The following is a 26,683-nucleotide window of genomic DNA, read 5'->3' on the forward strand; positions in this document are numbered from 1 at the left end:
TTTACTTTTTTTTGGTGATATATATGTATGTATATTTATTTATATATTTATTTACTTACTATAGAAGAACTATGAGGAGAAAAGAATAAATAGAGACCTTCCCAAAGCCAAAACTTACTATGACAGTCTGAAATCGATCTTGTGAGTCGCATTATACCACATTAAACAGATTCTTGTTGTTTTGAGTTTGCTAGTAGAACAGAACACGTTGACCTAGGCAGAATACCATATCACTCAATGGTGGGACGAGATAGTGGTAAAAATGAATTCGTTGCTGGCAGGATTTGCAAGTAGAACAGAACACGTTGACCTAGGCAGAATACCATATCACTCAATGGTGGGACGAGATAGTGGTAAAAATGAATTCGTTGCTGGCAGGATTTGCAAGTAGAACAGAACACGTTGACCTAGGCAGAATACCATATCACTCAATGGTGGGACGAGATAGTGGTAAAAATGAATTCGTTGCTGGCAGGATTTGCAAGTAGAACAGAACACGTTGACCTAGGCAGAATACCATATCACTCAATGGTGGGACGAGATAGTGGTAAAAATGAATTCGTTGCTGGCAGGATTCGAACCTGCGCGGGGGAACCCCAATGGATTTCAAGTCCATCGCCTTAACCTCTCGGCCACAACAACACGGGACTTTCAGCAGAAAATTGACTATTTGGAAAAAATAATAATTGACTAAGCGCTAGAATAGAGAATTAGAAAGAGCACATTTGTGGAACACACTTGAATGGGTAAACATCTAAACTCTACTTACTAAACAACACATGGATTCTCCATTCCCTTGTTGGTTCTTCGTCTCGAAATTTAAACTTTCCCATGAATTGTTTTAATCAACTGAAATGTGAGCATAATATCTAATGGAGATGCTGGGGATTGAACCCAGGACCTCATACATGCGAAGCATGCGCTCTACCACTGAGCTACATCCCCTGTAAAAACTAGAGAATTTACTTTTTTTTGGTGATATACACTCACCGGCCACTTTATTAGGTACCCCCTGCTAGTAACGGGTTGGACCCCCTTTTGCCTTCAGAACTGCCTCAATTCTTCGTGGCATAGATTCAACAAGGTGCTGGAAGCATTCCTCAGGGAGTTTGGTCCATATTGACATGATGGCATCACACAGTTGCCGCAGATTTGTCGGCTGCACATCCATGATGCGAATCTCCCGTTCCACCACATCCCAAAGATGCTCTATTGGATTGAGATCTGGTGATTGTGGAGGCCATTTGAGTACAGCGAACTCATTGTCATGTTCAAGAAACAAGTCTGAGATGATTCCAGCTTTATGACATGGCGCATTATCCTTCTGAAAGTAGCCATCAGAAGTTGGGTACATTGTGGTTATAAAGGGATGGACATGGTCAGCAACAATACTCAGGTAGGCTGTGGCGTTGCAATGATGCTCAATTGGTACCAAGGGGCCCAAAGAGTGCCAAGAAAATATTCCCCACACCATGACACCACCACCACCAGCCTGAACCGTTGATACAAGGCAGGATGGATCCATGCTTTCATGTTGTAGACGCCAAATTCTGACCCTACCATCCGAATGTCGCAGCAGAAATCGAGACTCATCAGACCAGGCAACGTTTTTCCAATCTTCTATTGTCCAATTTCGATAAGCTTGTGCAAATTGTAGCCTCAGTTTCCTGTTCTTAGCTGAAAGGAGTGGCACCCGGTGTGGTCTTCTGCTGCTGTAGCCCATCTGCCTCAAAGTTCGACGTACTGTGCGTTCAGAGATGCTCTTATGCCCACCTTGGTTGTAACGGGTGGTTATTTGAGTCACTGTTGCCCTTCTATCAGCTCGAACCAGTCTGGCCATTCTCCTCTGACCTCTGGCATCAACAAGGCATTTCCGCCCACATAACTGCCGCTCACTGGATGTTTTTTCTTTTTCGGACCATTCTCTGTAAACCCTAGAGATGGTTGTGCGTGAAAATCCCAGTAGATTAGCAGTTTCTGAAATACTCAGACCAGCCCTTCTGGCACCAACAATCATGCCACGTTCAAAGTCACTCAAATCACCTTTCTTCCCCATACTGATGCTCGGTTTGAACTGCAGGAGATTGTCTTGACAATGTCTACATGCCTAAATGCACTGAGTTGCCGCCATGTGATTGGCTGCTTAGAAATTAAGTGTTAACGAGCAGTTGGACAGGTGTACCTAATAAAGTGGCCGGTGAGTGTATATGTATGTATATTTATTTATATATTTATTTACTTACTATAGAAGAACTATGAGGAGAAAAGAATAAATAGAGACCTTCCCAAAGCCAAAACTTACTATGACAGTCTGAAATCGATCTTGTGAGTCGCATTATACCACATTAAACAGATTCTTGTTGTTTTGAGTTTGCTAGTAGAACAGAACACGTTGACCTAGGCAGAATACCATATCACTCAATGGTGGGACGAGATAGTGGTAAAAATGAATTCGTTGCTGGCAGGATTTGCAAGTAGAACAGAACACGTTGACCTAGGCAGAATACCATATCACTCAATGGTGGGACGAGATAGTGGTAAAAATGAATTCGTTGCTGGCAGGATTTGCAAGTAGAACAGAACACGTTGACCTAGGCAGAATACCATATCACTCAATGGTGGGACGAGATAGTGGTAAAAATGAATTCGTTGCTGGCAGGATTCGAACCTGCGCGGGGGAACCCCAATGGATTTCAAGTCCATCGCCTTAACCTCTCGGCCACAACAACACGGGACTTTCAGCAGAAAATTGACTATTTGGAAAAAATAATAATTGACTAAGCGCTAGAATAGAGAATTAGAAAGAGCACATTTGTGGAACACACTTGAATGGGTAAACATCTAAACTCTACTTACTAAACAACACATGGATTCTCCATTCCCTTGTTGGTTCTTCGTCTCGAAATTTAAACTTTCCCATGAATTGTTTTAATCAACTGAAATGTGAGCATAATATCTAATGGAGATGCTGGGGATTGAACCCAGGACCTCATACATGCGAAGCATGCGCTCTACCACTGAGCTACATCCCCTGTAAAAACTAGAGAATTTACTTTTTTTTGGTGATATATATGTATGTATATTTATTTATATATTTATTTACTTACTATAGAAGAACTATGAGGAGAAAAGAATAAATAGAGACCTTCCCAAAGCCAAAACTTACTATGACAGTCTGAAATCGATCTTGTGAGTCGCATTATACCACATTAAACAGATTCTTGTTGTTTTGAGTTTGCTAGTAGAACAGAACACGTTGACCTAGGCAGAATACCATATCACTCAATGGTGGGACGAGATAGTGGTAAAAATGAATTCGTTGCTGGCAGGATTTGCAAGTAGAACAGAACACGTTGACCTAGGCAGAATACCATATCACTCAATGGTGGGACGAGATAGTGGTAAAAATGAATTCGTTGCTGGCAGGATTTGCAAGTAGAACAGAACACGTTGACCTAGGCAGAATACCATATCACTCAATGGTGGGACGAGATAGTGGTAAAAATGAATTCGTTGCTGGCAGGATTCGAACCTGCGCGGGGGAACCCCAATGGATTTCAAGTCCATCGCCTTAACCTCTCGGCCACAACAACACGGGACTTTCAGCAGAAAATTGACTATTTGGAAAAAATAATAATTGACTAAGCGCTAGAATAGAGAATTAGAAAGAGCACATTTGTGGAACACACTTGAATGGGTAAACATCTAAACTCTACTTACTAAACAACACATGGATTCTCCATTCCCTTGTTGGTTCTTCGTCTCGAAATTTAAACTTTCCCATGAATTGTTTTAATCAACTGAAATGTGAGCATAATATCTAATGGAGATGCTGGGGATTGAACCCAGGACCTCATACATGCGAAGCATGCGCTCTACCACTGAGCTACATCCCCTGTAAAATCTAGAGAATTTACTTTTTTTTGGTGATATATATGTATGTATATTTATTTATATATTTATTTACTTACTATAGAAGAACTATGAGGAGAAAAGAATAAATAGAGACCTTCCCATAGCATACTATGACAGTCTGAAATCGATCTTGTGAGTCGCATTATACCACATTAAACAGATTCTTGTTGTTTTGAGTTTGCAAGTAGAACAGTAAAATAGTAAAAACTAGAGAATTTACTTTTTTTTGGTGATATATATGTATGTATATTTATTTATATATTTATTTACTTACTATAGAAGAACTATGAGGAGAAAAGAATAAATAGAGACCTTCCCATAGCATACTATGACAGTCTGAAATCGATCTTGTGAGTCGCATTATACCACATTAAACAGATTCTCGTTGTTCTGAGTTTGCTAGTAGAACAGAACACGTTGACCTAGGCAGAATACCATATCACTCAATGGTGGGACGAGATAGTGGTAAAAATGAATTCGTTGCTGGCAGGATTTGCAAGTAGAACAGAACACGTTGACCTAGGCAGAATACCATATCACTCAATGGTGGGACGAGATAGTGGTAAAAACGAATTCGTTGCTGGCAGGATTCGAACCTGCGCGGGGGAACCCCAATGGATTTCAAGTCCATCGCCTTAACCTCTCGGCCACAACAACACGGGACTTTTAGCAGAAAATTGACTATTTGGAAAAAATAATAATTGACTAAGCGCTAGAATAGAGAATTAGAAAGAGCACATTTGTGGAACACACTTGATTGGGTAAAGATTTAAAGTCTACTTACTAAACAACACATGGTTTCTTCATTCCCTTGTTGGTTCTTCGTCTCGAATTTTAAACTTTCCCATGAATTGTTTTAATCAACTGAAATGTGAGCATAATATCTAATGGAGATGCTGGGGATTGAACCCAGGACCTCATACATGCGAAGCATGCGCTCTACCACTGAGCTACATCCCCTGTAAAAACTAGAGAATTTACTTTTTTTTGGTGATATATATGTATGTATATTTATTTATATATTTATTTACTTACTATAGAAGAACTATGAGGAGAAAAGAATAAATAGAGACCTTCCCATAGCATACTATGACAGTCTGAAATCGATCTTGTGAGTCGCATTATACCACATTAAACAGATTCTTGTTGTTTGAGTTTGCAAGTAGAACAGTAAAATAGTAAAAACTAGAGAATTTACTTTTTTTTGGTGATATATATGTATGTATATTTATTTATATATTTATTTACTTACTATAGAAGAACTATGAGGAGAAAAGAATAAATAGAGACCTTCCCATAGCATACTATGACAGTCTGAAATCGATCTTGTGAGTCGCATTATACCACATTAAACAGATTCTTGTTGTTTTGAGTTTGCAAGTAGAACAGTAAAATAGTAAAAACTAGAGAATTTACTTTTTTTTGGTGATATATATGTATGTATATTTATTTATATATTTATTTACTTACTATAGAAGAACTATGAGGAGAAAAGAATAAATAGAGACCTTCCCATAGCATACTATGACAGTCTGAAATCGATCTTGTGAGTCGCATTATACCACATTAAACAGATTCTTGTTGTTTTGAGTTTGCAAGTAGAACAGAACACGTTGACCTAGGCAGAAAACCATATCACTCAATGGTGGGACGAGATAGTGGTAAAAATGAATTCGTTGCTGGCAGGATTCGAACCTGCGCGGGGGAACCCCAATGGATTTCAAGTCCATCGCCTTAACCTCTCGGCCACAACAACACGGGACATTCAGCAGAAAATTGACTATTTGGAAAAAATAATAATTGACTAAGCGCTAGAATAGAGAATTAGAAAGAGCACATTTGTGGAACACACTTGAATGGGTAAACATCTAAACTCTACTTACTAAACAACACATGGATTCTCCATTCCCTTGTTGGTTCTTCGTCTCGAAATCTAAACTTTCCCATGAATTGTTTTAATCAACTGAAATGTGAGCATAATATCTAATGGAGATGCTGGGGATTGAACCCAGGACCTCATACATGCGAAGCATGCGCTCTACCACTGAGCTACATCCCCTGTAAAAACTAGAGAATTTACTTTTTTTTGGTGATATATATGTATGTATATTTATTTATATATTTATTTACTTACTATAGAAGAACTATGAGGAGAAAAGAATAAATAGAGACCTTCCCAAAGCCAAAACTTACTATGACAGTCTGAAATCGATCTTGTGAGTCGCATTATACCACATTAAACAGATTCTTGTTGTTTTGAGTTTGCTAGTAGAACAGAACACGTTGACCTAGGCAGAATACCATATCACTCAATGGTGGGACGAGATAGTGGTAAAAATGAATTCGTTGCTGGCAGGATTTGCAAGTAGAACAGAACACGTTGACCTAGGCAGAATACCATATCACTCAATGGTGGGACGAGATAGTGGTAAAAATGAATTCGTTGCTGGCAGGATTTGCAAGTAGAACAGAACACGTTGACCTAGGCAGAATACCATATCACTCAATGGTGGGACGAGATAGTGGTAAAAATGAATTCGTTGCTGGCAGGATTTGCAAGTAGAACAGAACACGTTGACCTAGGCAGAATACCATATCACTCAATGGTGGGACGAGATAGTGGTAAAAATGAATTCGTTGCTGGCAGGATTTGCAAGTAGAACAGAACACGTTGACCTAGGCAGAATACCATATCACTCAATGGTGGGACGAGATAGTGGTAAAAATGAATTCGTTGCTGGCAGGATTCGAACCTGCGCGGGGGAACCCCAATGGATTTCAAGTCCATCGCCTTAACCTCTCGGCCACAACAACACGGGACTTTCAGCAGAAAATTGACTATTTGGAAAAAATAATAATTGACTAAGCGCTAGAATAGAGAATTAGAAAGAGCACATTTGTGGAACACACTTGAATGGGTAAACATCTAAACTCTACTTACTAAACAACACATGGATTCTCCATTCCCTTGTTGGTTCTTCGTCTCGAAATTTAAACTTTCCCATGAATTGTTTTAATCAACTGAAATGTGAGCATAATATCTAATGGAGATGCTGGGGATTGAACCCAGGACCTCATACATGCGAAGCATGCGCTCTACCACTGAGCTACATCCCCTGTAAAAACTAGAGAATTTACTTTTTTTTGGTGATATATATGTATGTATATTTATTTATATATTTATTTACTTACTATAGAAGAACTATGAGGAGAAAAGAATAAATAGAGACCTTCCCAAAGCCAAAACTTACTATGACAGTCTGAAATCGATCTTGTGAGTCGCATTATACCACATTAAACAGATTCTTGTTGTTTTGAGTTTGCTAGTAGAACAGAACACGTTGACCTAGGCAGAATACCATATCACTCAATGGTGGGACGAGATAGTGGTAAAAATGAATTCGTTGCTGGCAGGATTTGCAAGTAGAACAGAACACGTTGACCTAGGCAGAATACCATATCACTCAATGGTGGGACGAGATAGTGGTAAAAATGAATTCGTTGCTGGCAGGATTTGCAAGTAGAACAGAACACGTTGACCTAGGCAGAATACCATATCACTCAATGGTGGGACGAGATAGTGTCAAAAATGAATTCGTTGCTGGCAGGATTCGAACCTGCGCGGGGGAACCCCAATGGATTTCAAGTCCATCGCCTTAACCTCTCGGCCACAACAACACGGGACTTTCAGCAGAAAATTGACTATTTGGAAAAAATAATAATTGACTAAGCGCTAGAATAGAGAATTAGAAAGAGCACATTTGTGGAACACACTTGAATGGGTAAACATCTAAACTCTACTTACTAAACAACACATGGATTCTCCATTCCCTTGTTGGTTCTTCGTCTCTAAATTTAAACTTTCCCATGAATTGTTTTAATCAACTGAAATGTGAGCATAATGTCTAATGGAGATGCTGGGGATTGAACCCAGGACCTCATACATGCGAAGCATGCGCTCTACCACTGAGCTACATCCCCTGTAAAAACTAGAGGATTTACTTTTTTTTGGTGATATATATGTATGTATATTTATTTATATATTTATTTACTTACTATAGAAGAACTATGAGGAGAAAAGAATAAATAGAGACCTTCCCATAGCATACTATGACAGTCTGAAATCGATCTTGTGAGTCGCATTATACCACATTAAACAGATTCTTGTTGTTTTGAGTTTGCAAGTAGAACAGTAAAATAGTAAAAACTAGAGAATTTACTTTTTTTTGGTGATATATATGTATGTATATTTATTTATATATTTATTTACTTACTATAGAAGAACTATGAGGAGAAAAGAATAAATAGAGACCTTCCCAAAGCCAAAACTTACTATGACAGTCTGAAATCGATCTTGTGAGTCGCATTATGCCACATTAAACAGATTCTCGTTGTTCTGAGTTTGCTAGTAGAACAGAACACGTTGACCTAGGCAGAATACCATATCACTCAATGGTGGGACGAGATAGTGGTAAAAATGAATTCGTTGCTGGCAGGATTTGCAAGTAGAACAGAACACGTTGACCTAGGCAGAATACCATATCACTCAATGGTGGGACGAGATAGTGGTAAAAATGAATTCGTTGCTGGGAGGATTTGCAAGTAGAACAGAACACGTTGACCTAGGCAGAATACCATATCACTCAATGGTGGGACGAGATAGTGGTAAAAATGAATTCGTTGCTGGCAGGATTCGAACCTGCGCGGGGGAACCCCAATGGATTTCAAGTCCATCGCCTTAACCTCTCGGCCACAACAACACGGGACTTTTAGCAGAAAATTGAGTATTTGGAAAAAATAATAATTGACTAAGCGCTAGAATAGAGAATTAGAAAGAGCACATTTGTGGAACACACTTGATTGGGTAAAGATCTAAAGTCTACTTACTAAACAACACATGGTTTCTCCATTCCCTTGTTGGTTCTTCGTCTCGAATTTTAAACTTTCCCATGAATTGTTTTAATCAACTGAAATGTGAGCATAATATCTAATGGAGATGCTGGGGATTGAACCCAGGACCTCATACATGCGAAGCATGCGCTCTACCACTGAGCTACATCCCCTGTAAAAACTAGAGAATTTACTTTTTTTTGGTGATATATATGTATGTATATTTATTTATATATTTATTTACTTACTATAGAAGAACTTTGAGGAGAAAAGAATAAATAGAGACCTTCCCATAGCATACTATGACAGTCTGAAATCGATCTTGTGAGTCGCATTATACCACATTAAACAGAGTCTTGTTGTTTTGAGTTTGCAAGTAGAACAGAACACGTTGACCTAGGCAGAATACCATATCACTCAATGGTGGGACGAGATAGTGGTAAAAATGAATTCGTTGCTGGCAGGATTTGCAAGTAGAACAGAACACGTTGACCTAGGCAGAATACCATATCACTCAATGGTGGGACGAGATAGTGGTAAAAATGAATTCGTTGCTGGCAGGATTTGCAAGTAGAACAGAACACGTTGACCTAGGCAGAATACCATATCACTCAATGGTGGGACGAGATAGTGGTAAAAATGAATTCGTTGCTGGCAGGATTCGAACCTGCGCGGGGGAACCCCAATGGATTTCAAGTCCATCGCCTTAACCTCTCGGCCACAACAACACGGGACTTTCAGCAGAAAATTGACTATTTGGAAAAAATAATAATTGACTAAGCGCTAGAATAGAGAATTAGAAAGAGCACATTTGTGGAACACACTTGAATGGGTAAACATCTAAACTCTACTTACTAAACAACACATGGATTCTCCATTCCCTTGTTGGTTCTTCGTCTCGAAATTTAAACTTTCCCATGAATTGTTTTAATCAACTGAAATGTGAGCATAATATCTAATGGAGATGCTGGGGATTGAACCCAGGACCTCATACATGCGAAGCATGCGCTCTACCACTGAGCTACATCCCCTGTAAAAACTAGAGAATTTACTTTTTTTTGGTGATATATATGTATGTATATTTATTTATATATTTATTTACTTACTATAGAAGAACTATGAGGAGAAAAGAATAAATAGAGACCTTCCCAAAGCCAAAACTTACTATGACAGTCTGAAATCGATCTTGTGAGTCGCATTATACCACATTAAACAGATTCTTGTTGTTTTGAGTTTGCTAGTAGAACAGAACACGTTGACCTAGGCAGAATACCATATCACTCAATGGTGGGACGAGATAGTGGTAAAAATGAATTCGTTGCTGGCAGGATTTGCAAGTAGAACAGAACACGTTGACCTAGGCAGAATACCATATCACTCAATGGTGGGACGAGATAGTGGTAAAAATGAATTCGTTGCTGGCAGGATTTGCAAGTAGAACAGAACACGTTGACCTAGGCAGAATACCATATCACTCAATGGTGGGACGAGATAGTGGTAAAAATGAATTCGTTGCTGGCAGGATTCGAACCTGCGCGGGGGAACCCCAATGGATTTCAAGTCCATCGCCTTAACCTCTCGGCCACAACAACACGGGACTTTCAGCAGAAAATTGACTATTTGGAAAAAATAATAATTGACTAAGCGCTAGAATAGAGAATTAGAAAGAGCACATTTGTGGAACACACTTGAATGGGTAAACATCTAAACTCTACTTACTAAACAACACATGGATTCTCCATTCCCTTGTTGGTTCTTCGTCTCGAAATTTAAACTTTCCCATGAATTGTTTTAATCAACTGAAATGTGAGCATAATGTCTAATGGAGATGCTGGGGATTGAACGCAGGACCTCATACATGCGAAGCATGCGCTCTACCACTGAGCTACATCCCCTGTAAAAACTAGAGAATTTACTTTTTTTTGGTGATATATATGTATGTATATTTATTTATATATTTATTTACTTACTATAGAAGAACTATGAGGAGAAAAGAATAAATAGAGACCTTCCCATAGCATACTATGACAGTCTGAAATCGATCTTGTGAGTCGCATTATACCACATTAAACAGATTCTTGTTGTTTTGAGTTTGCAAGTAGAACAGTAAAATAGTAAAAACTAGAGAATTTACTTTTTTTTGGTGATATATATGTATGTATATTTATTTATATATTTATTTACTTACTATAGAAGAACTATGAGGAGAAAAGAATAAATAGAGACCTTCCCAAAGCCAAAACTTACTATGACAGTCTGAAATCGATCTTGTGAGTCGCATTATGCCACATTAAACAGATTCTCGTTGTTCTGAGTTTGCTAGTAGAACAGAACACGTTGACCTAGGCAGAATACCATATCACTCAATGGTGGGACGAGATAGTGGTAAAAACGAATTCGTTGCTGGCAGGATTTGAACCTGCGCGGGGGAACCCCAATGGATTTCAAGTCCATCGCCTTAACCTCTCGGCCACAACAACACGGGACTTTTAGCAGAAAATTGACTATTTGGAAAAAATAATAATTGACTAAGCGCTAGAATAGAGAATTAGAAAGAGCACATTTGTGGAACACACTTGATTGGGTAAAGATTTAAAGTCTACTTACTAAACAACACATGGATTCTCCATTCCCTTGTTGGTTCTTCGTCTCGAAATTTAAACTTTCCCATGAATTGTTTTAATCAACTGAAATGTGAGCATAATATCTAATGGAGATGCTGGGGATTGAACCCAGGACCTCATACATGCGAAGCATGCGCTCTACCACTGAGCTACATCCCCTGTAAAAACTAGAGAATTTACTTTTTTTTGGTGATATATATGTATGTATATTTATTTATATATTTATTTACTTACTATAGAAGAACTATGAGGAGAAAAGAATAAATAGAGACCTTCCCATAGCATACTATGACAGTCTGAAATCGATCTTGTGAGTCGCATTATACCACATTAAACAGATTCTTGTTGTTTTGAGTTTGCAAGTAGAACAGTAAAATAGTAAAAACTAGAGAATTTACTTTTTTTTGGTGATATATATGTATGTATATTTATTTATATATTTATTTACTTACTATAGAAGAACTATGAGGAGAAAAGAATAAATAGAGACCTTCCCATAGCATACTATGACAGTCTGAAATCGATCTTGTGAGTCGCATTATACCACATTAAACAGATTCTTGTTGTTTTGAGTTTGCAAGTAGAACAGAACACGTTGACCTAAGCAGAAAACCATATCACTCAATGGTGGGACGAGATAGTGGTAAAAATGAATTCGTTGCTGGCAGGATTCGAACCTGCGCGGGGGAACCCCAATGGATTTCAAGTCCATCGCCTTAACCTCTCGGCCACAACAACACGGGACTTTTAGCAGAAAATTGACTATTTGGAAAAAATAATAATTGACTAAGTGCTAGAATAGAGAATTAGAAAGAGCACATTTGTGGAACACACTTGATTGGGTAAAGATTTAAAGTCTACTTACTAAACAACACATGGTTTCTTCATTCCCTTGTTGGTTCTTCGTCTCGAATTTTAAACTTTCCCATGAATTGTTTTAATCAACTGAAATGTGAGCATAATATCTAATGGAGATGCTGGGGATTGAACCCAGGACCTCATACATGCGAAGCATGCGCTCTACCACTGAGCTACATCCCCTGTAAAAACTAGAGAATTTACTTTTTTTTGGTGATATATATGTATGTATATTTATTTATATATTTATTTACTTACTATAGAAGAACTATGAGGAGAAAAGAATAAATAGAGACCTTCCCATAGCATACTATGACAGTCTGAAATCGATCTTGTGAGTCGCATTATACCACATTAAACAGATTCTTGTTGTTTGAGTTTGCAAGTAGAACAGTAAAATAGTAAAAACTAGAGAATTTACTTTTTTTGGTGATATATATGTATGTATATTTATTTATATATTTATTTACTTACTATAGAAGAACTATGAGGAGAAAAGAATAAATAGAGACCTTCCCATAGCATACTATGACAGTCTGAAATCGATCTTGTGAGTCGCATTATACCACATTAAACAGATTCTTTTTGTTTTGAGTTTGCAAGTAGAACAGAACACGTTGACCTAGGCAGAAAACCATATCACTCAATGGTGGGACGAGATAGTGGTAAAAATGAATTCGTTGCTGGCAGGATTCGAACCTGCGCGGGGGAACCCCAATGGATTTCAAGTCCATCGCCTTAACCTCTCGGCCACAACAACACGGGACTTTCAGCAGAAAATTGACTATTTGGAAAAAATAATAATTGACTAAGCGCTAGAATAGAGAATTAGAGAGAGCACATTTGTGGAACACACTTGAATGGGTAAACATCTAAACTCTACTTACTAAACAACACATGGATTCTCCATTCCCTTGTTGGTTCTTCGTCTCGAAATTTAAACTTTCCCATGAATTGTTTTAATCAACTGAAATGTGAGCATAATATCTAATGGAGATGCTGGGGATTGAACCCAGGACCTCATACATGCGAAGCATGCGCTCTACCACTGAGCTACATCCCCTGTAAAAACTACAGAATTTACTTTTTTTTGGTGATATATATGAATGTATATTTATTTATATATTTATTCACTTACTATAGAAGAACTATGAGGAGAAAAGAATAAATAGAGACCTTCCCAAAGCCAAAACTTACTATGACAGTCTGAAATCGATCTTGTGAGTCGCATTATGCCACATTAAACAGATTCTCGTTGTTTTGAGTTTGCTAGTAGAACAGAACACGTTGACCTAGGCAGAATACCATATCACTTAATGGTGGGACGAGATAGTGGTAAAAATGAATTCGTTGCTGGCAGGATTCGAACCTGCGCGGGGGAACCCCAATGGATTTCAAGTCCATCGCCTTAACCTCTCGGCCACAACAACACGGGACTTTTAGCAGAAAATTGACTATTTGGAAAAAATAATAATTGACTAAGCGCTAGAATAGAGAATTAGAAAGAGCACATTTGTGGAACACACTTGAATGGGTAAACATCTAAACTCTACTTACTAAACAACACATGGATTCTCCATTCCCTTGTTGGTTCTTCGTCTCGAAATTTAAACTTTCCCATGAATTGTTTTAATCAACTGAAATGTGAGCATAATATCTAATGGAGATGCTGGGGATTGAACCCAGGACCTCATACATGCGAAGCATGCGCTCTACCACTGAGCTACATCCCCTGTAAAAACTAGAGAATTTACTTTTTTTTGGTGATATATATGTATGTATATTTATTTATATATTTATTTACTTACTATAGAAGAACGATGAGGAGAAAAGAATAAATAGAGACCTTCCCAAAGCCAAAACTTACTATGACAGTCTGAAATCGATCTTGTGAGTCGCATTATACCACATTAAACAGATTCTTGTTGTTTTGAGTTTGCTAGTAGAACAGAACACGTTGACCTAGGCAGAATACCATATCACTCAATGGTGGGACGAGATAGTGGTAAAAATGAATTCGTTGCTGGCAGGATTTGCAAGTAGAACAGAACACGTTGACCTAGGCAGAATACCATATCACTCAATGGTGGGACGAGATAGTGGTAAAAATGAATTCGTTGCTGGCAGGATTCGAACCTGCGCGGGGGAACCCCAATGGATTTCAAGTCCATCGCCTTAACCTCTCGGCCACAACAACACGGGACTTTTAGCAGAAAATTGACTATTTGGAAAAAATAATAATTGACTAAGCGCTAGAATAGAGAATTAGAAAGAGCACATTTGTGGAACACACTTGATTGGGTAAAGATTTAAACTCTACTTACTAAACAACACATGGTTTCTCCTTTCCCTTGTTGGTTCTTCGTCTCAAAATTTAAACTTTCTAATGAATTGTTTTCATCAACTAAAATGTGAGCATAAGATCTAATGGAGATGCTGGGGATTGAACCCAGGACCTCATACATGCGAAGCATGCGCTCTACCACTGAGCTACATCCCCTGTAAAAACTAGAGAATTTACTTTTTTTTGGTGATATATATGTATGTATATTTATTTATATATTTATTTACTTACTATAGAAGAACTATGAGGAGAAAAGAATAAATAGAGACCTTCCCATAGCATACTATGACAGTCTGAAATCGATCTTGTGAGTCGCATTATACCACATTAAACAGATTCTTGTTGTTTGAGTTTGCAAGTAGAACAGTAAAATAGTAAAAACTAGAGAATTTACTTTTTTTTGGTGATATATATGTATGTATATTTATTTATATATTTATTTACTTACTATAGAGAGCTATGAGGAGAAAAGAATAAATAGAGACCTTCCCATAGCATACTATGACAGTCTGAAATCGATCTTGTGAGTCGCATTATACCACATTAAACAGATTCTTGTTGTTTTGAGTTTGCAAGTAGAACAGAACACGTTGACCTAGGCAGAAAACCATATCACTCAATGGTGGGACGAGATAGTGGTAAAAATGAATTCGTTGCTGGCAGGATTCGAACCTGCGCGGGGGAACCCCAATGGATTTCAAGTCCATCGCCTTAACCTCTCGGCCACAACAACACGGGACTTTCAGCAGAAAATTGACTATTTGGAAAAAATAATAATTGACTAAGCGCTAGAATAGAGAATTAGAGAGAGCACATTTGTGGAACACACTTGAATGGGTAAACATCTAAACTCTACTTACTAAACAACACATGGATTCTCCATTCCCTTGTTGGTTCTTCGTCTCGAAATTTAAACTTTCCCATGAATTGTTTTAATCAACTGAAATGTGAGCATAATATCTAATGGAGATGCTGGGGATTGAACCCAGGACCTCATACATGCGAAGCATGCGGTCTACCACTGAGCTACATCCCCTGTAAAAACTACAGAATTTACTTTTTTTTGGTGATATATATGAATGTATATTTATTTATATATTTATTCACTTACTATAGAAGAACTATGAGGAGAAAAGAATAAATAGAGACCTTCCCAAAGCCAAAACTTACTATGACAGTCTGAAATCGATCTTGTGAGTCGCATTATGCCACATTAAACAGATTCTCGTTGTTCTGAGTTTGCTAGTAGAACAGAACACGTTGACCTAGGCAGAATACCATATCACTCAATGGTGGGACGAGATAGTGGTAAAAATGAATTCGTTGCTGGCAGGATTTGCAAGTAGAACAGAACACGTTGACCTAGGCAGAATACCATATCACTCAATGGTGGGACGAGATAGTGGTAAAAATGAATTCGTTGCTGGCAGGATTTGCAAGTAGAACAGAACACGTTGACCTAGGCAGAATACCATATCACTCAATGGTGGGACGAGATAGTGGTAAAAACGAATTCGTTGCTGGCAGGATTCGAACCTGCGCGGGGGAACCCCAATGGATTTCAAGTCCATCGCCTTAACCTCTCGGCCACAACAACACGGGACTTTTAGCAGAAAATTGACTATTTGGAAAAAATAATAATTGACTAAGCGCTAGAATAGAGAATTAGAAAGAGCACATTTGTGGAACACACTTGAATGGGTAAACATCTAAACTCTACTTACTAAACAACACATGGATTCTCCATTCCCTTGTTGGTTCTTCGTCTCGAAATTTAAACTTTCCCATGAATTGTTTTAATCAACTGAAATGTGAGCATAATATCTAATGGAGATGCTGGGGATTGAACCCAGGACCTCATACATGCGAAGCATGCGCTCTACCACTGAGCTACATCCCCTGTAAAAACTAGAGAATTTACTTTTTTTTGGTGATATATATGTATGTATATTTATTTATATATTTATTTACTTACTATAGAAGAACTATGAGGAGAAAAGAATAAATAGAGACCTTCCCATAGCATACTATGACAGTCTGAAATCGATCTTGTGAGTCGCATTATACCACATTAAACAGATTCTTGTTGTTTTGAGTTTGCAAGTAGAACAGAACACGTTGACCTAAGCAGAAAACCATATCACTCAATGGTGGGACGAGATAGTGGTAAAAATGAATTCGTTGCTGGCAGGATTCGAACCTGCGCGGGGGAACCCCAATGGATTTCAAGTCCATCGCCTTAACCTCTCGGCCACAACAACACGGGACTTTTAGCAGAAAATTGACTATTTGGAAAAAATAATAATTGACTAAGTGCTAGAATAGAGAATTAGAAAGAGCACATTTGTGGAACACACTTGATTGGGTAAAGATTTAAAGTCTACTTACTAAACAACACATGGTTTCTTCATTCCCTTGTTGGTTCTTCGTCTCGAATTTTAAACTTTCCCATGAATTGTTTTAATCAACTGAAATGTGAGCATAATATCTAATGGAGATGCTGGGGATTGAACCCAGGACCTCATACATGCGAAGCATGCGCTCTACCACTGAGCTACATCCCCTGTAAAAACTAGAGAATTTACTTTTTTTTGGTGATATATATGTATGTATATTTATTTATATATTTATTTACTTACTATAGAAGAACTATGAGGAGAAAAGAATAAATAGAGACCTTCCCATAGCATACTATGACAGTCTGAAATCGATCTTGTGAGTCGCATTATACCACATTAAACAGATTCTTGTTGTTTGAGTTTGCAAGTAGAACAGTAAAATAGTAAAAACTAGAGAATTTACTTTTTTTGGTGATATATATGTATGTATATTTATTTATATATTTATTTACTTACTATAGAAGAACTATGAGGAGAAAAGAATAAATAGAGACCTTCCCATAGCATACTATGACAGTCTGAAATCGATCTTGTGAGTCGCATTATACCACATTAAACAGATTCTTTTTGTTTTGAGTTTGCAAGTAGAACAGAACACGTTGACCTAGGCAGAAAACCATATCACTCAATGGTGGGACGAGATAGTGGTAAAAATGAATTCGTTGCTGGCAGGATTCGAACCTGCGCGGGGGAACCCCAATGGATTTCAAGTCCATCGCCTTAACCTCTCGGCCACAACAACACGGGACTTTCAGCAGAAAATTGACTATTTGGAAAAAATAATAATTGACTAAGCGCTAGAATAGAGAATTAGAGAGAGCACATTTGTGGAACACACTTGAATGGGTAAACATCTAAACTCTACTTACTAAACAACACATGGATTCTCCATTCCCTTGTTGGTTCTTCGTCTCGAAATTTAAACTTTCCCATGAATTGTTTTAATCAACTGAAATGTGAGCATAATATCTAATGGAGATGCTGGGGATTGAACCCAGGACCTCATACATGCGAAGCATGCGCTCTACCACTGAGCTACATCCCCTGTAAAAACTACAGAATTTACTTTTTTTTGGTGATATATATGAATGTATATTTATTTATATATTTATTCACTTACTATAGAAGAACTATGAGGAGAAAAGAATAAATAGAGACCTTCCCAAAGCCAAAACTTACTATGACAGTCTGAAATCGATCTTGTGAGTCGCATTATGCCACATTAAACAGATTCTCGTTGTTTTGAGTTTGCTAGTAGAACAGAACACGTTGACCTAGGCAGAATACCATATCACTTAATGGTGGGACGAGATAGTGGTAAAAATGAATTCGTTGCTGGCAGGATTCGAACCTGCGCGGGGGAACCCCAATGGATTTCAAGTCCATCGCCTTAACCTCTCGGCCACAACAACACGGGACTTTTAGCAGAAAATTGACTATTTGGAAAAAATAATAATTGACTAAGCGCTAGAATAGAGAATTAGAAAGAGCACATTTGTGGAACACACTTGAATGGGTAAACATCTAAACTCTACTTACTAAACAACACATGGATTCTCCATTCCCTTGTTGGTTCTTCGTCTCGAAATTTAAACTTTCCCATGAATTGTTTTAATCAACTGAAATGTGAGCATAATATCTAATGGAGATGCTGGGGATTGAACCCAGGACCTCATACATGCGAAGCATGCGCTCTACCACTGAGCTACATCCCCTGTAAAAACTAGAGAATTTACTTTTTTTTGGTGATATATATGTATGTATATTTATTTATATATTTATTTACTTACTATAGAAGAACGATGAGGAGAAAAGAATAAATAGAGACCTTCCCAAAGCCAAAACTTACTATGACAGTCTGAAATCGATCTTGTGAGTCGCATTATACCACATTAAACAGATTCTTGTTGTTTTGAGTTTGCTAGTAGAACAGAACACGTTGACCTAGGCAGAATACCATATCACTCAATGGTGGGACGAGATAGTGGTAAAAATGAATTCGTTGCTGGCAGGATTTGCAAGTAGAACAGAACACGTTGACCTAGGCAGAATACCATATCACTCAATGGTGGGACGAGATAGTGGTAAAAATGAATTCGTTGCTGGCAGGATTCGAACCTGCGCGGGGGAACCCCAATGGATTTCAAGTCCATCGCCTTAACCTCTCGGCCACAACAACACGGGACTTTTAGCAGAAAATTGACTATTTGGAAAAAATAATAATTGACTAAGCGCTAGAATAGAGAATTAGAAAGAGCACATTTGTGGAACACACTTGATTGGGTAAAGATTTAAACTCTACTTACTAAACAACACATGGTTTCTCCTTTCCCTTGTTGGTTCTTCGTCTCAAAATTTAAACTTTCTAATGAATTGTTTTCATCAACTAAAATGTGAGCATAAGATCTAATGGAGATGCTGGGGATTGAACCCAGGACCTCATACATGCGAAGCATGCGCTCTACCACTGAGCTACATCCCCTGTAAAAACTAGAGAATTTACTTTTTTTTGGTGATATATATGTATGTATATTTATTTATATATTTATTTACTTACTATAGAAGAACTATGAGGAGAAAAGAATAAATAGAGACCTTCCCATAGCATACTATGACAGTCTGAAATCGATCTTGTGAGTCGCATTATACCACATTAAACAGATTCTTGTTGTTTGAGTTTGCAAGTAGAACAGTAAAATAGTAAAAACTAGAGAATTTACTTTTTTTTGGTGATATATATGTATGTATATTTATTTATATATTTATTTACTTACTATAGAGAGCTATGAGGAGAAAAGAATAAATAGAGACCTTCCCATAGCATACTATGACAGTCTGAAATCGATCTTGTGAGTCGCATTATACCACATTAAACAGATTCTTGTTGTTTTGAGTTTGCAAGTAGAACAGAACACGTTGACCTAGGCAGAAAACCATATCACTCAATGGTGGGACGAGATAGTGGTAAAAATGAATTCGTTGCTGGCAGGATTCGAACCTGCGCGGGGGAACCCCAATGGATTTCAAGTCCATCGCCTTAACCTCTCGGCCACAACAACACGGGACTTTCAGCAGAAAATTGACTATTTGGAAAAAATAATAATTGACTAAGCGCTAGAATAGAGAATTAGAGAGAGCACATTTGTGGAACACACTTGAATGGGTAAACATCTAAACTCTACTTACTAAACAACACATGGATTCTCCATTCCCTTGTTGGTTCTTCGTCTCGAAATTTAAACTTTCCCATGAATTGTTTTAATCAACTGAAATGTGAGCATAATATCTAATGGAGATGCTGGGGATTGAACCCAGGACCTCATACATGCGAAGCATGCGGTCTACCACTGAGCTACATCCCCTGTAAAAACTACAGAATTTACTTTTTTTTGGTGATATATATGAATGTATATTTATTTATATATTTATTCACTTACTATAGAAGAACTATGAGGAGAAAAGAATAAATAGAGACCTTCCCAAAGCCAAAACTTACTATGACAGTCTGAAATCGATCTTGTGAGTCGCATTATGCCACATTAAACAGATTCTCGTTGTTCTGAGTTTGCTAGTAGAACAGAACACGTTGACCTAGGCAGAATACCATATCACTCAATGGTGGGACGAGATAGTGGTAAAAATGAATTCGTTGCTGGCAGGATTTGCAAGTAGAACAGAACACGTTGACCTAGGCAGAATACCATATCACTCAATGGTGGGACGAGATAGTGGTAAAAATGAATTCGTTGCTGGCAGGATTTGCAAGTAGAACAGAACACGTTGACCTAGGCAGAATACCATATCACTCAATGGTGGGACGAGATAGTGGTAAAAACGAATTCGTTGCTGGCAGGATTCGAACCTGCGCGGGGGAACCCCAATGGATTTCAAGTCCATCGCCTTAACCTCTCGGCCACAACAACACGGGACTTTTAGCAGAAAATTGACTATTTGGAAAAAATAATAATTGACTAAGCGCTAGAATAGAGAATTAGAAAGAGCACATTTGTGGAACACACTTGAATGGGTAAACATCTAAACTCTACTTACTAAACAACACATGGATTCTCCATTCCCTTGTTGGTTCTTCGTCTCGAAATTTAAACTTTCCCATGAATTGTTTTAATCAACTGAAATGTGAGCATAATATCTAATGGAGATGCTGGGGATTGAACCCAGGACCTCATACATGCGAAGCATGCGCTCTACCACTGAGCTACATCCCCTGTAAAAACTAGAGAATTTACTTTTTTTTGGTGATATATATGTATGTATATTTATTTATATATTTATTTACTTACTATAGAAGAACTATGAGGAGAAAAGAATAAATAGAGACCTTCCCAAAGCCAAAACTTACTATGACAGTCTGAAATCGATCTTGTGAGTCGCATTATACCACATTAAACAGATTCTTGTTGTTTTGAGTTTGCTAGTAGAACAGAACACGTTGACCTAGGCAGAATACCATATCACTCAATGGTGGGACGAGATAGTGGTAAAAATGAATTCGTTGCTGGCAGGATTTGCAAGTAGAACAGAACACGTTGACCTAGGCAGAATACCATATCACTCAATGGTGGGACGAGATAGTGGTAAAAATGAATTCGTTGCTGGCAGGATTTGCAAGTAGAACAGAACACGTTGACCTAGGCAGAATACCATATCACTCAATGGTGGGACGAGATAGTGGTAAAAATGAATTCGTTGCTGGCAGGATTCGAACCTGCGCGGGGGAACCCCAATGGATTTCAAGTCCATCGCCTTAACCTCTCGGCCACAACAACACGGGACTTTCAGCAGAAAATTGACTATTTGGAAAAAATAATAATTGACTAAGCGCTAGAATAGAGAATTAGAAAGAGCACATTTGTGGAACACACTTGAATGGGTAAACATCTAAACTCTACTTACTAAACAACACATGGATTCTCCATTCCCTTGTTGGTTCTTCGTCTCGAAATTTAAACTTTCCCATGAATTGTTTTAATCAACTGAAATGTGAGCATAATGTCTAATGGAGATGCTGGGGATTGAACGCAGGACCTCATACATGCGAAGCATGCGCTCTACCACTGAGCTACATCCCCTGTAAAAACTAGAGAATTTACTTTTTTTTGGTGATATATATGTATGTATATTTATTTATATATTTATTTACTTACTATAGAAGAACTATGAGGAGAAAAGAATAAATAGAGACCTTCCCATAGCATACTATGACAGTCTGAAATCGATCTTGTGAGTCGCATTATACCACATTAAACAGATTCTTGTTGTTTTGAGTTTGCAAGTAGAACAGTAAAATAGTAAAAACTAGAGAATTTACTTTTTTTTGGTGATATATATGTATGTATATTTATTTATATATTTATTTACTTACTATAGAAGAACTATGAGGAGAAAAGAATAAATAGAGACCTTCCCAAAGCCAAAACTTACTATGACAGTCTGAAATCGATCTTGTGAGTCGCATTATGCCACATTAAACAGATTCTCGTTGTTCTGAGTTTGCTAGTAGAACAGAACACGTTGACCTAGGCAGAATACCATATCACTCAATGGTGGGACGAGATAGTGGTAAAAACGAATTCGTTGCTGGCAGGATTTGAACCTGCGCGGGGGAACCCCAATGGATTTCAAGTCCATCGCCTTAACCTCTCGGCCACAACAACACGGGACTTTTAGCAGAAAATTGACTATTTGGAAAAAATAATAATTGACTAAGCGCTAGAATAGAGAATTAGAAAGAGCACATTTGTGGAACACACTTGATTGGGTAAAGATTTAAAGTCTTCTTACTAAACAACACATGGATTCTCCATTCCCTTGTTGGTTCTTCGTCTCGAAATTTAAACTTTCCCATGAATTGTTTTAATCAACTGAAATGTGAGCATAATATCTAATGGAGATGCTGGGGATTGAACCCAGGACCTCATACATGCGAAGCATGCGCTCTACCACTGAGCTACATCCCCTGTAAAAACTAGAGAATTTACTTTTTTTTGGTGATATATATGTATGTATATTTATTTATATATTTATTTACTTACTATAGAAGAACTATGAGGAGAAAAGAATAAATAGAGACCTTCCCATAGCATACTATGACAGTCTGAAATCGATCTTGTGAGTCGCATTATACCACATTAAACAGATTCTTGTTGTTTTGAGTTTGCAAGTAGAACAGTAAAATAGTAAAAACTAGAGAATTTACTTTTTTTTGGTGATATATATGTATGTATATTTATTTATATATTTATTTACTTACTATAGAAGAACTATGAGGAGAAAAGAATAAATAGAGACCTTCCCATAGCATACTATGACAGTCTGAAATCGATCTTGTGAGTCGCATTATACCACATTAAACAGATTCTTGTTGTTTTGAGTTTGCAAGTAGAACAGAACACGTTGACCTAAGCAGAAAACCATATCACTCAATGGTGGGACGAGATAGTGGTAAAAATGAATTCGTTGCTGGCAGGATTCGAACCTGCGCGGGGGAACCCCAATGGATTTCAAGTCCATCGCCTTAACCTCTCGGCCACAACAACACGGGACTTTTAGCAGAAAATTGACTATTTGGAAAAAATAATAATTGACTAAGTGCTAGAATAGAGAATTAGAAAGAGCACATTTGTGGAACACACTTGATTGGGTAAAGATTTAAAGTCTACTTACTAAACAACACATGGTTTCTTCATTCCCTTGTTGGTTCTTCGTCTCGAATTTTAAACTTTCCCATGAATTGTTTTAATCAACTGAAATGTGAGCATAATATCTAATGGAGATGCTGGGGATTGAACCCAGGACCTCATACATGCGAAGCATGCGCTCTACCACTGAGCTACATCCCCTGTAAAAACTAGAGAATTTACTTTTTTTTGGTGATATATATGTATGTATATTTATTTATATATTTATTTACTTACTATAGAAGAACTATGAGGAGAAAAGAATAAATAGAGACCTTCCCATAGCATACTATGACAGTCTGAAATCGATCTTGTGAGTCGCATTATACCACATTAAACAGATTCTTGTTGTTTGAGTTTGCAAGTAGAACAGTAAAATAGTAAAAACTAGAGAATTTACTTTTTTTGGTGATATATATGTATGTATATTTATTTATATATTTATTTACTTACTATAGAAGAACTATGAGGAGAAAAGAATAAATAGAGACCTTCCCATAGCATACTATGACAGTCTGAAATCGATCTTGTGAGTCGCATTATACCACATTAAACAGATTCTTTTTGTTTTGAGTTTGCAAGTAGAACAGAACACGTTGACCTAGGCAGAAAACCATATCACTCAATGGTGGGACGAGATAGTGGTAAAAATGAATTCGTTGCTGGCAGGATTCGAACCTGCGCGGGGGAACCCCAATGGATTTCAAGTCCATCGCCTTAACCTCTCGGCCACAACAACACGGGACTTTCAGCAGAAAATTGACTATTTGGAAAAAATAATAATTGACTAAGCGCTAGAATAGAGAATTAGAGAGAGCACATTTGTGGAACACACTTGAATGGGTAAACATCTAAACTCTACTTACTAAACAACACATGGATTCTCCATTCCCTTGTTGGTTCTTCGTCTCGAAATTTAAACTTTCCCATGAATTGTTTTAATCAACTGAAATGTGAGCATAATATCTAATGGAGATGCTGGGGATTGAACCCAGGACCTCATACATGCGAAGCATGCGCTCTACCACTGAGCTACATCCCCTGTAAAAACTACAGAATTTACTTTTTTTTGGTGATATATATGAATGTATATTTATTTATATATTTATTCACTTACTATAGAAGAACTATGAGGAGAAAAGAATAAATAGAGACCTTCCCAAAGCCAAAACTTACTATGACAGTCTGAAATCGATCTTGTGAGTCGCATTATGCCACATTAAACAGATTCTCGTTGTTTTGAGTTTGCTAGTAGAACAGAACACGTTGACCTAGGCAGAATACCATATCACTTAATGGTGGGACGAGATAGTGGTAAAAATGAATTCGTTGCTGGCAGGATTCGAACCTGCGCGGGGGAACCCCAATGGATTTCAAGTCCATCGCCTTAACCTCTCGGCCACAACAACACGGGACTTTTAGCAGAAAATTGACTATTTGGAAAAAATAATAATTGACTAAGCGCTAGAATAGAGAATTAGAAAGAGCACATTTGTGGAACACACTTGAATGGGTAAACATCTAAACTCTACTTACTAAACAACACATGGATTCTCCATTCCCTTGTTGGTTCTTCGTCTCGAAATTTAAACTTTCCCATGAATTGTTTTAATCAACTGAAATGTGAGCATAATATCTAATGGAGATGCTGGGGATTGAACCCAGGACCTCATACATGCGAAGCATGCGCTCTACCACTGAGCTACATCCCCTGTAAAAACTAGAGAATTTACTTTTTTTTGGTGATATATATGTATGTATATTTATTTATATATTTATTTACTTACTATAGAAGAACGATGAGGAGAAAAGAATAAATAGAGACCTTCCCAAAGCCAAAACTTACTATGACAGTCTGAAATCGATCTTGTGAGTCGCATTATACCACATTAAACAGATTCTTGTTGTTTTGAGTTTGCTAGTAGAACAGAACACGTTGACCTAGGCAGAATACCATATCACTCAATGGTGGGACGAGATAGTGGTAAAAATGAATTCGTTGCTGGCAGGATTTGCAAGTAGAACAGAACACGTTGACCTAGGCAGAATACCATATCACTCAATGGTGGGACGAGATAGTGGTAAAAATGAATTCGTTGCTGGCAGGATTCGAACCTGCGCGGGGGAACCCCAATGGATTTCAAGTCCATCGCCTTAACCTCTCGGCCACAACAACACGGGACTTTTAGCAGAAAATTGACTATTTGGAAAAAATAATAATTGACTAAGCGCTAGAATAGAGAATTAGAAAGAGCACATTTGTGGAACACACTTGATTGGGTAAAGATTTAAACTCTACTTACTAAACAACACATGGTTTCTCCTTTCCCTTGTTGGTTCTTCGTCTCAAAATTTAAACTTTCTAATGAATTGTTTTCATCAACTAAAATGTGAGCATAAGATCTAATGGAGATGCTGGGGATTGAACCCAGGACCTCATACATGCGAAGCATGCGCTCTACCACTGAGCTACATCCCCTGTAAAAACTAGAGAATTTACTTTTTTTTGGTGATATATATGTATGTATATTTATTTATATATTTATTTACTTACTATAGAAGAACTATGAGGAGAAAAGAATAAATAGAGACCTTCCCATAGCATACTATGACAGTCTGAAATCGATCTTGTGAGTCGCATTATACCACATTAAACAGATTCTTGTTGTTTGAGTTTGCAAGTAGAACAGTAAAATAGTAAAAACTAGAGAATTTACTTTTTTTTGGTGATATATATGTATGTATATTTATTTATATATTTATTTACTTACTATAGAGAGCTATGAGGAGAAAAGAATAAATAGAGACCTTCCCATAGCATACTATGACAGTCTGAAATCGATCTTGTGAGTCGCATTATACCACATTAAACAGATTCTTGTTGTTTTGAGTTTGCAAGTAGAACAGAACACGTTGACCTAGGCAGAAAACCATATCACTCAATGGTGGGACGAG

The 26,683-nt window shown here is 37.6% G+C and overlaps 58 non-coding genes across 58 annotated transcripts; all 58 read right to left on the reverse strand.

Moving 5' to 3' along the window:
- Positions 1-560: 560 nt before the first annotated feature.
- trnas-uga (transfer RNA serine (anticodon UGA)) lies at positions 561-642 on the reverse strand. Its single transcript has one exon. It is a non-coding gene; the product is annotated as a tRNA-Ser (tRNA).
- A 231-nt stretch (positions 643-873) lies between these two features.
- Positions 874-945, reverse strand: trnaa-cgc (transfer RNA alanine (anticodon CGC)). Its single transcript has one exon. It is a non-coding gene; the product is annotated as a tRNA-Ala (tRNA).
- A 1,702-nt stretch (positions 946-2,647) lies between these two features.
- Positions 2,648-2,729, reverse strand: trnas-uga (transfer RNA serine (anticodon UGA)). The gene has a single exon. It is a non-coding gene; the product is annotated as a tRNA-Ser (tRNA).
- Positions 2,730-2,960: 231 nt separating this feature from the next.
- trnaa-cgc (transfer RNA alanine (anticodon CGC)) lies at positions 2,961-3,032 on the reverse strand. The gene has a single exon. It is a non-coding gene; the product is annotated as a tRNA-Ala (tRNA).
- Positions 3,033-3,511: 479 nt separating this feature from the next.
- On the reverse strand, positions 3,512-3,593 carry trnas-uga (transfer RNA serine (anticodon UGA)). The gene has a single exon. It is a non-coding gene; the product is annotated as a tRNA-Ser (tRNA).
- Positions 3,594-3,824: 231 nt separating this feature from the next.
- Positions 3,825-3,896, reverse strand: trnaa-cgc (transfer RNA alanine (anticodon CGC)). The gene has a single exon. It is a non-coding gene; the product is annotated as a tRNA-Ala (tRNA).
- Positions 3,897-4,490: 594 nt separating this feature from the next.
- Positions 4,491-4,572, reverse strand: trnas-uga (transfer RNA serine (anticodon UGA)). The gene has a single exon. It is a non-coding gene; the product is annotated as a tRNA-Ser (tRNA).
- A 231-nt stretch (positions 4,573-4,803) lies between these two features.
- Positions 4,804-4,875, reverse strand: trnaa-cgc (transfer RNA alanine (anticodon CGC)). Its single transcript has one exon. It is a non-coding gene; the product is annotated as a tRNA-Ala (tRNA).
- Positions 4,876-5,589: 714 nt separating this feature from the next.
- On the reverse strand, positions 5,590-5,671 carry trnas-uga (transfer RNA serine (anticodon UGA)). The gene has a single exon. It is a non-coding gene; the product is annotated as a tRNA-Ser (tRNA).
- A 231-nt stretch (positions 5,672-5,902) lies between these two features.
- On the reverse strand, positions 5,903-5,974 carry trnaa-cgc (transfer RNA alanine (anticodon CGC)). The gene has a single exon. It is a non-coding gene; the product is annotated as a tRNA-Ala (tRNA).
- A 673-nt stretch (positions 5,975-6,647) lies between these two features.
- Positions 6,648-6,729, reverse strand: trnas-uga (transfer RNA serine (anticodon UGA)). Its single transcript has one exon. It is a non-coding gene; the product is annotated as a tRNA-Ser (tRNA).
- Positions 6,730-6,960: 231 nt separating this feature from the next.
- Positions 6,961-7,032, reverse strand: trnaa-cgc (transfer RNA alanine (anticodon CGC)). The gene has a single exon. It is a non-coding gene; the product is annotated as a tRNA-Ala (tRNA).
- Positions 7,033-7,511: 479 nt separating this feature from the next.
- Positions 7,512-7,593, reverse strand: trnas-uga (transfer RNA serine (anticodon UGA)). Its single transcript has one exon. It is a non-coding gene; the product is annotated as a tRNA-Ser (tRNA).
- A 231-nt stretch (positions 7,594-7,824) lies between these two features.
- trnaa-cgc (transfer RNA alanine (anticodon CGC)) lies at positions 7,825-7,896 on the reverse strand. Its single transcript has one exon. It is a non-coding gene; the product is annotated as a tRNA-Ala (tRNA).
- A 697-nt stretch (positions 7,897-8,593) lies between these two features.
- Positions 8,594-8,675, reverse strand: trnas-uga (transfer RNA serine (anticodon UGA)). The gene has a single exon. It is a non-coding gene; the product is annotated as a tRNA-Ser (tRNA).
- A 231-nt stretch (positions 8,676-8,906) lies between these two features.
- Positions 8,907-8,978, reverse strand: trnaa-cgc (transfer RNA alanine (anticodon CGC)). Its single transcript has one exon. It is a non-coding gene; the product is annotated as a tRNA-Ala (tRNA).
- Positions 8,979-9,451: 473 nt separating this feature from the next.
- On the reverse strand, positions 9,452-9,533 carry trnas-uga (transfer RNA serine (anticodon UGA)). Its single transcript has one exon. It is a non-coding gene; the product is annotated as a tRNA-Ser (tRNA).
- Positions 9,534-9,764: 231 nt separating this feature from the next.
- Positions 9,765-9,836, reverse strand: trnaa-cgc (transfer RNA alanine (anticodon CGC)). The gene has a single exon. It is a non-coding gene; the product is annotated as a tRNA-Ala (tRNA).
- A 479-nt stretch (positions 9,837-10,315) lies between these two features.
- trnas-uga (transfer RNA serine (anticodon UGA)) lies at positions 10,316-10,397 on the reverse strand. The gene has a single exon. It is a non-coding gene; the product is annotated as a tRNA-Ser (tRNA).
- A 231-nt stretch (positions 10,398-10,628) lies between these two features.
- trnaa-cgc (transfer RNA alanine (anticodon CGC)) lies at positions 10,629-10,700 on the reverse strand. Its single transcript has one exon. It is a non-coding gene; the product is annotated as a tRNA-Ala (tRNA).
- Positions 10,701-11,203: 503 nt separating this feature from the next.
- On the reverse strand, positions 11,204-11,285 carry trnas-uga (transfer RNA serine (anticodon UGA)). The gene has a single exon. It is a non-coding gene; the product is annotated as a tRNA-Ser (tRNA).
- Positions 11,286-11,516: 231 nt separating this feature from the next.
- Positions 11,517-11,588, reverse strand: trnaa-cgc (transfer RNA alanine (anticodon CGC)). Its single transcript has one exon. It is a non-coding gene; the product is annotated as a tRNA-Ala (tRNA).
- A 497-nt stretch (positions 11,589-12,085) lies between these two features.
- On the reverse strand, positions 12,086-12,167 carry trnas-uga (transfer RNA serine (anticodon UGA)). The gene has a single exon. It is a non-coding gene; the product is annotated as a tRNA-Ser (tRNA).
- A 231-nt stretch (positions 12,168-12,398) lies between these two features.
- On the reverse strand, positions 12,399-12,470 carry trnaa-cgc (transfer RNA alanine (anticodon CGC)). Its single transcript has one exon. It is a non-coding gene; the product is annotated as a tRNA-Ala (tRNA).
- Positions 12,471-12,965: 495 nt separating this feature from the next.
- Positions 12,966-13,047, reverse strand: trnas-uga (transfer RNA serine (anticodon UGA)). Its single transcript has one exon. It is a non-coding gene; the product is annotated as a tRNA-Ser (tRNA).
- A 231-nt stretch (positions 13,048-13,278) lies between these two features.
- trnaa-cgc (transfer RNA alanine (anticodon CGC)) lies at positions 13,279-13,350 on the reverse strand. Its single transcript has one exon. It is a non-coding gene; the product is annotated as a tRNA-Ala (tRNA).
- Positions 13,351-13,635: 285 nt separating this feature from the next.
- On the reverse strand, positions 13,636-13,717 carry trnas-uga (transfer RNA serine (anticodon UGA)). The gene has a single exon. It is a non-coding gene; the product is annotated as a tRNA-Ser (tRNA).
- A 231-nt stretch (positions 13,718-13,948) lies between these two features.
- trnaa-cgc (transfer RNA alanine (anticodon CGC)) lies at positions 13,949-14,020 on the reverse strand. Its single transcript has one exon. It is a non-coding gene; the product is annotated as a tRNA-Ala (tRNA).
- A 382-nt stretch (positions 14,021-14,402) lies between these two features.
- Positions 14,403-14,484, reverse strand: trnas-uga (transfer RNA serine (anticodon UGA)). Its single transcript has one exon. It is a non-coding gene; the product is annotated as a tRNA-Ser (tRNA).
- Positions 14,485-14,715: 231 nt separating this feature from the next.
- On the reverse strand, positions 14,716-14,787 carry trnaa-cgc (transfer RNA alanine (anticodon CGC)). Its single transcript has one exon. It is a non-coding gene; the product is annotated as a tRNA-Ala (tRNA).
- Positions 14,788-15,282: 495 nt separating this feature from the next.
- On the reverse strand, positions 15,283-15,364 carry trnas-uga (transfer RNA serine (anticodon UGA)). The gene has a single exon. It is a non-coding gene; the product is annotated as a tRNA-Ser (tRNA).
- Positions 15,365-15,595: 231 nt separating this feature from the next.
- trnaa-cgc (transfer RNA alanine (anticodon CGC)) lies at positions 15,596-15,667 on the reverse strand. The gene has a single exon. It is a non-coding gene; the product is annotated as a tRNA-Ala (tRNA).
- Positions 15,668-16,146: 479 nt separating this feature from the next.
- trnas-uga (transfer RNA serine (anticodon UGA)) lies at positions 16,147-16,228 on the reverse strand. The gene has a single exon. It is a non-coding gene; the product is annotated as a tRNA-Ser (tRNA).
- Positions 16,229-16,459: 231 nt separating this feature from the next.
- Positions 16,460-16,531, reverse strand: trnaa-cgc (transfer RNA alanine (anticodon CGC)). Its single transcript has one exon. It is a non-coding gene; the product is annotated as a tRNA-Ala (tRNA).
- Positions 16,532-16,810: 279 nt separating this feature from the next.
- trnas-uga (transfer RNA serine (anticodon UGA)) lies at positions 16,811-16,892 on the reverse strand. Its single transcript has one exon. It is a non-coding gene; the product is annotated as a tRNA-Ser (tRNA).
- Positions 16,893-17,123: 231 nt separating this feature from the next.
- On the reverse strand, positions 17,124-17,195 carry trnaa-cgc (transfer RNA alanine (anticodon CGC)). Its single transcript has one exon. It is a non-coding gene; the product is annotated as a tRNA-Ala (tRNA).
- A 495-nt stretch (positions 17,196-17,690) lies between these two features.
- Positions 17,691-17,772, reverse strand: trnas-uga (transfer RNA serine (anticodon UGA)). Its single transcript has one exon. It is a non-coding gene; the product is annotated as a tRNA-Ser (tRNA).
- Positions 17,773-18,003: 231 nt separating this feature from the next.
- Positions 18,004-18,075, reverse strand: trnaa-cgc (transfer RNA alanine (anticodon CGC)). Its single transcript has one exon. It is a non-coding gene; the product is annotated as a tRNA-Ala (tRNA).
- Positions 18,076-18,360: 285 nt separating this feature from the next.
- Positions 18,361-18,442, reverse strand: trnas-uga (transfer RNA serine (anticodon UGA)). Its single transcript has one exon. It is a non-coding gene; the product is annotated as a tRNA-Ser (tRNA).
- Positions 18,443-18,673: 231 nt separating this feature from the next.
- On the reverse strand, positions 18,674-18,745 carry trnaa-cgc (transfer RNA alanine (anticodon CGC)). Its single transcript has one exon. It is a non-coding gene; the product is annotated as a tRNA-Ala (tRNA).
- A 382-nt stretch (positions 18,746-19,127) lies between these two features.
- Positions 19,128-19,209, reverse strand: trnas-uga (transfer RNA serine (anticodon UGA)). The gene has a single exon. It is a non-coding gene; the product is annotated as a tRNA-Ser (tRNA).
- Positions 19,210-19,440: 231 nt separating this feature from the next.
- Positions 19,441-19,512, reverse strand: trnaa-cgc (transfer RNA alanine (anticodon CGC)). The gene has a single exon. It is a non-coding gene; the product is annotated as a tRNA-Ala (tRNA).
- Positions 19,513-20,007: 495 nt separating this feature from the next.
- Positions 20,008-20,089, reverse strand: trnas-uga (transfer RNA serine (anticodon UGA)). The gene has a single exon. It is a non-coding gene; the product is annotated as a tRNA-Ser (tRNA).
- A 231-nt stretch (positions 20,090-20,320) lies between these two features.
- On the reverse strand, positions 20,321-20,392 carry trnaa-cgc (transfer RNA alanine (anticodon CGC)). Its single transcript has one exon. It is a non-coding gene; the product is annotated as a tRNA-Ala (tRNA).
- Positions 20,393-20,871: 479 nt separating this feature from the next.
- trnas-uga (transfer RNA serine (anticodon UGA)) lies at positions 20,872-20,953 on the reverse strand. Its single transcript has one exon. It is a non-coding gene; the product is annotated as a tRNA-Ser (tRNA).
- Positions 20,954-21,184: 231 nt separating this feature from the next.
- On the reverse strand, positions 21,185-21,256 carry trnaa-cgc (transfer RNA alanine (anticodon CGC)). Its single transcript has one exon. It is a non-coding gene; the product is annotated as a tRNA-Ala (tRNA).
- A 479-nt stretch (positions 21,257-21,735) lies between these two features.
- On the reverse strand, positions 21,736-21,817 carry trnas-uga (transfer RNA serine (anticodon UGA)). Its single transcript has one exon. It is a non-coding gene; the product is annotated as a tRNA-Ser (tRNA).
- A 231-nt stretch (positions 21,818-22,048) lies between these two features.
- On the reverse strand, positions 22,049-22,120 carry trnaa-cgc (transfer RNA alanine (anticodon CGC)). Its single transcript has one exon. It is a non-coding gene; the product is annotated as a tRNA-Ala (tRNA).
- A 503-nt stretch (positions 22,121-22,623) lies between these two features.
- trnas-uga (transfer RNA serine (anticodon UGA)) lies at positions 22,624-22,705 on the reverse strand. The gene has a single exon. It is a non-coding gene; the product is annotated as a tRNA-Ser (tRNA).
- A 231-nt stretch (positions 22,706-22,936) lies between these two features.
- On the reverse strand, positions 22,937-23,008 carry trnaa-cgc (transfer RNA alanine (anticodon CGC)). Its single transcript has one exon. It is a non-coding gene; the product is annotated as a tRNA-Ala (tRNA).
- Positions 23,009-23,505: 497 nt separating this feature from the next.
- On the reverse strand, positions 23,506-23,587 carry trnas-uga (transfer RNA serine (anticodon UGA)). The gene has a single exon. It is a non-coding gene; the product is annotated as a tRNA-Ser (tRNA).
- Positions 23,588-23,818: 231 nt separating this feature from the next.
- trnaa-cgc (transfer RNA alanine (anticodon CGC)) lies at positions 23,819-23,890 on the reverse strand. Its single transcript has one exon. It is a non-coding gene; the product is annotated as a tRNA-Ala (tRNA).
- A 495-nt stretch (positions 23,891-24,385) lies between these two features.
- Positions 24,386-24,467, reverse strand: trnas-uga (transfer RNA serine (anticodon UGA)). Its single transcript has one exon. It is a non-coding gene; the product is annotated as a tRNA-Ser (tRNA).
- A 231-nt stretch (positions 24,468-24,698) lies between these two features.
- trnaa-cgc (transfer RNA alanine (anticodon CGC)) lies at positions 24,699-24,770 on the reverse strand. The gene has a single exon. It is a non-coding gene; the product is annotated as a tRNA-Ala (tRNA).
- A 285-nt stretch (positions 24,771-25,055) lies between these two features.
- Positions 25,056-25,137, reverse strand: trnas-uga (transfer RNA serine (anticodon UGA)). Its single transcript has one exon. It is a non-coding gene; the product is annotated as a tRNA-Ser (tRNA).
- A 231-nt stretch (positions 25,138-25,368) lies between these two features.
- On the reverse strand, positions 25,369-25,440 carry trnaa-cgc (transfer RNA alanine (anticodon CGC)). Its single transcript has one exon. It is a non-coding gene; the product is annotated as a tRNA-Ala (tRNA).
- A 382-nt stretch (positions 25,441-25,822) lies between these two features.
- Positions 25,823-25,904, reverse strand: trnas-uga (transfer RNA serine (anticodon UGA)). The gene has a single exon. It is a non-coding gene; the product is annotated as a tRNA-Ser (tRNA).
- Positions 25,905-26,135: 231 nt separating this feature from the next.
- trnaa-cgc (transfer RNA alanine (anticodon CGC)) lies at positions 26,136-26,207 on the reverse strand. The gene has a single exon. It is a non-coding gene; the product is annotated as a tRNA-Ala (tRNA).
- Between the last annotated feature and the right edge of the window lie 476 nt (positions 26,208-26,683).

The sequence above is a fragment of the Pungitius pungitius genome, chromosome 21 (genome assembly GCF_949316345.1).
Source record: "Pungitius pungitius chromosome 21, fPunPun2.1, whole genome shotgun sequence".
Taxonomy (NCBI): domain Eukaryota; kingdom Metazoa; phylum Chordata; class Actinopteri; order Perciformes; family Gasterosteidae; genus Pungitius; species Pungitius pungitius.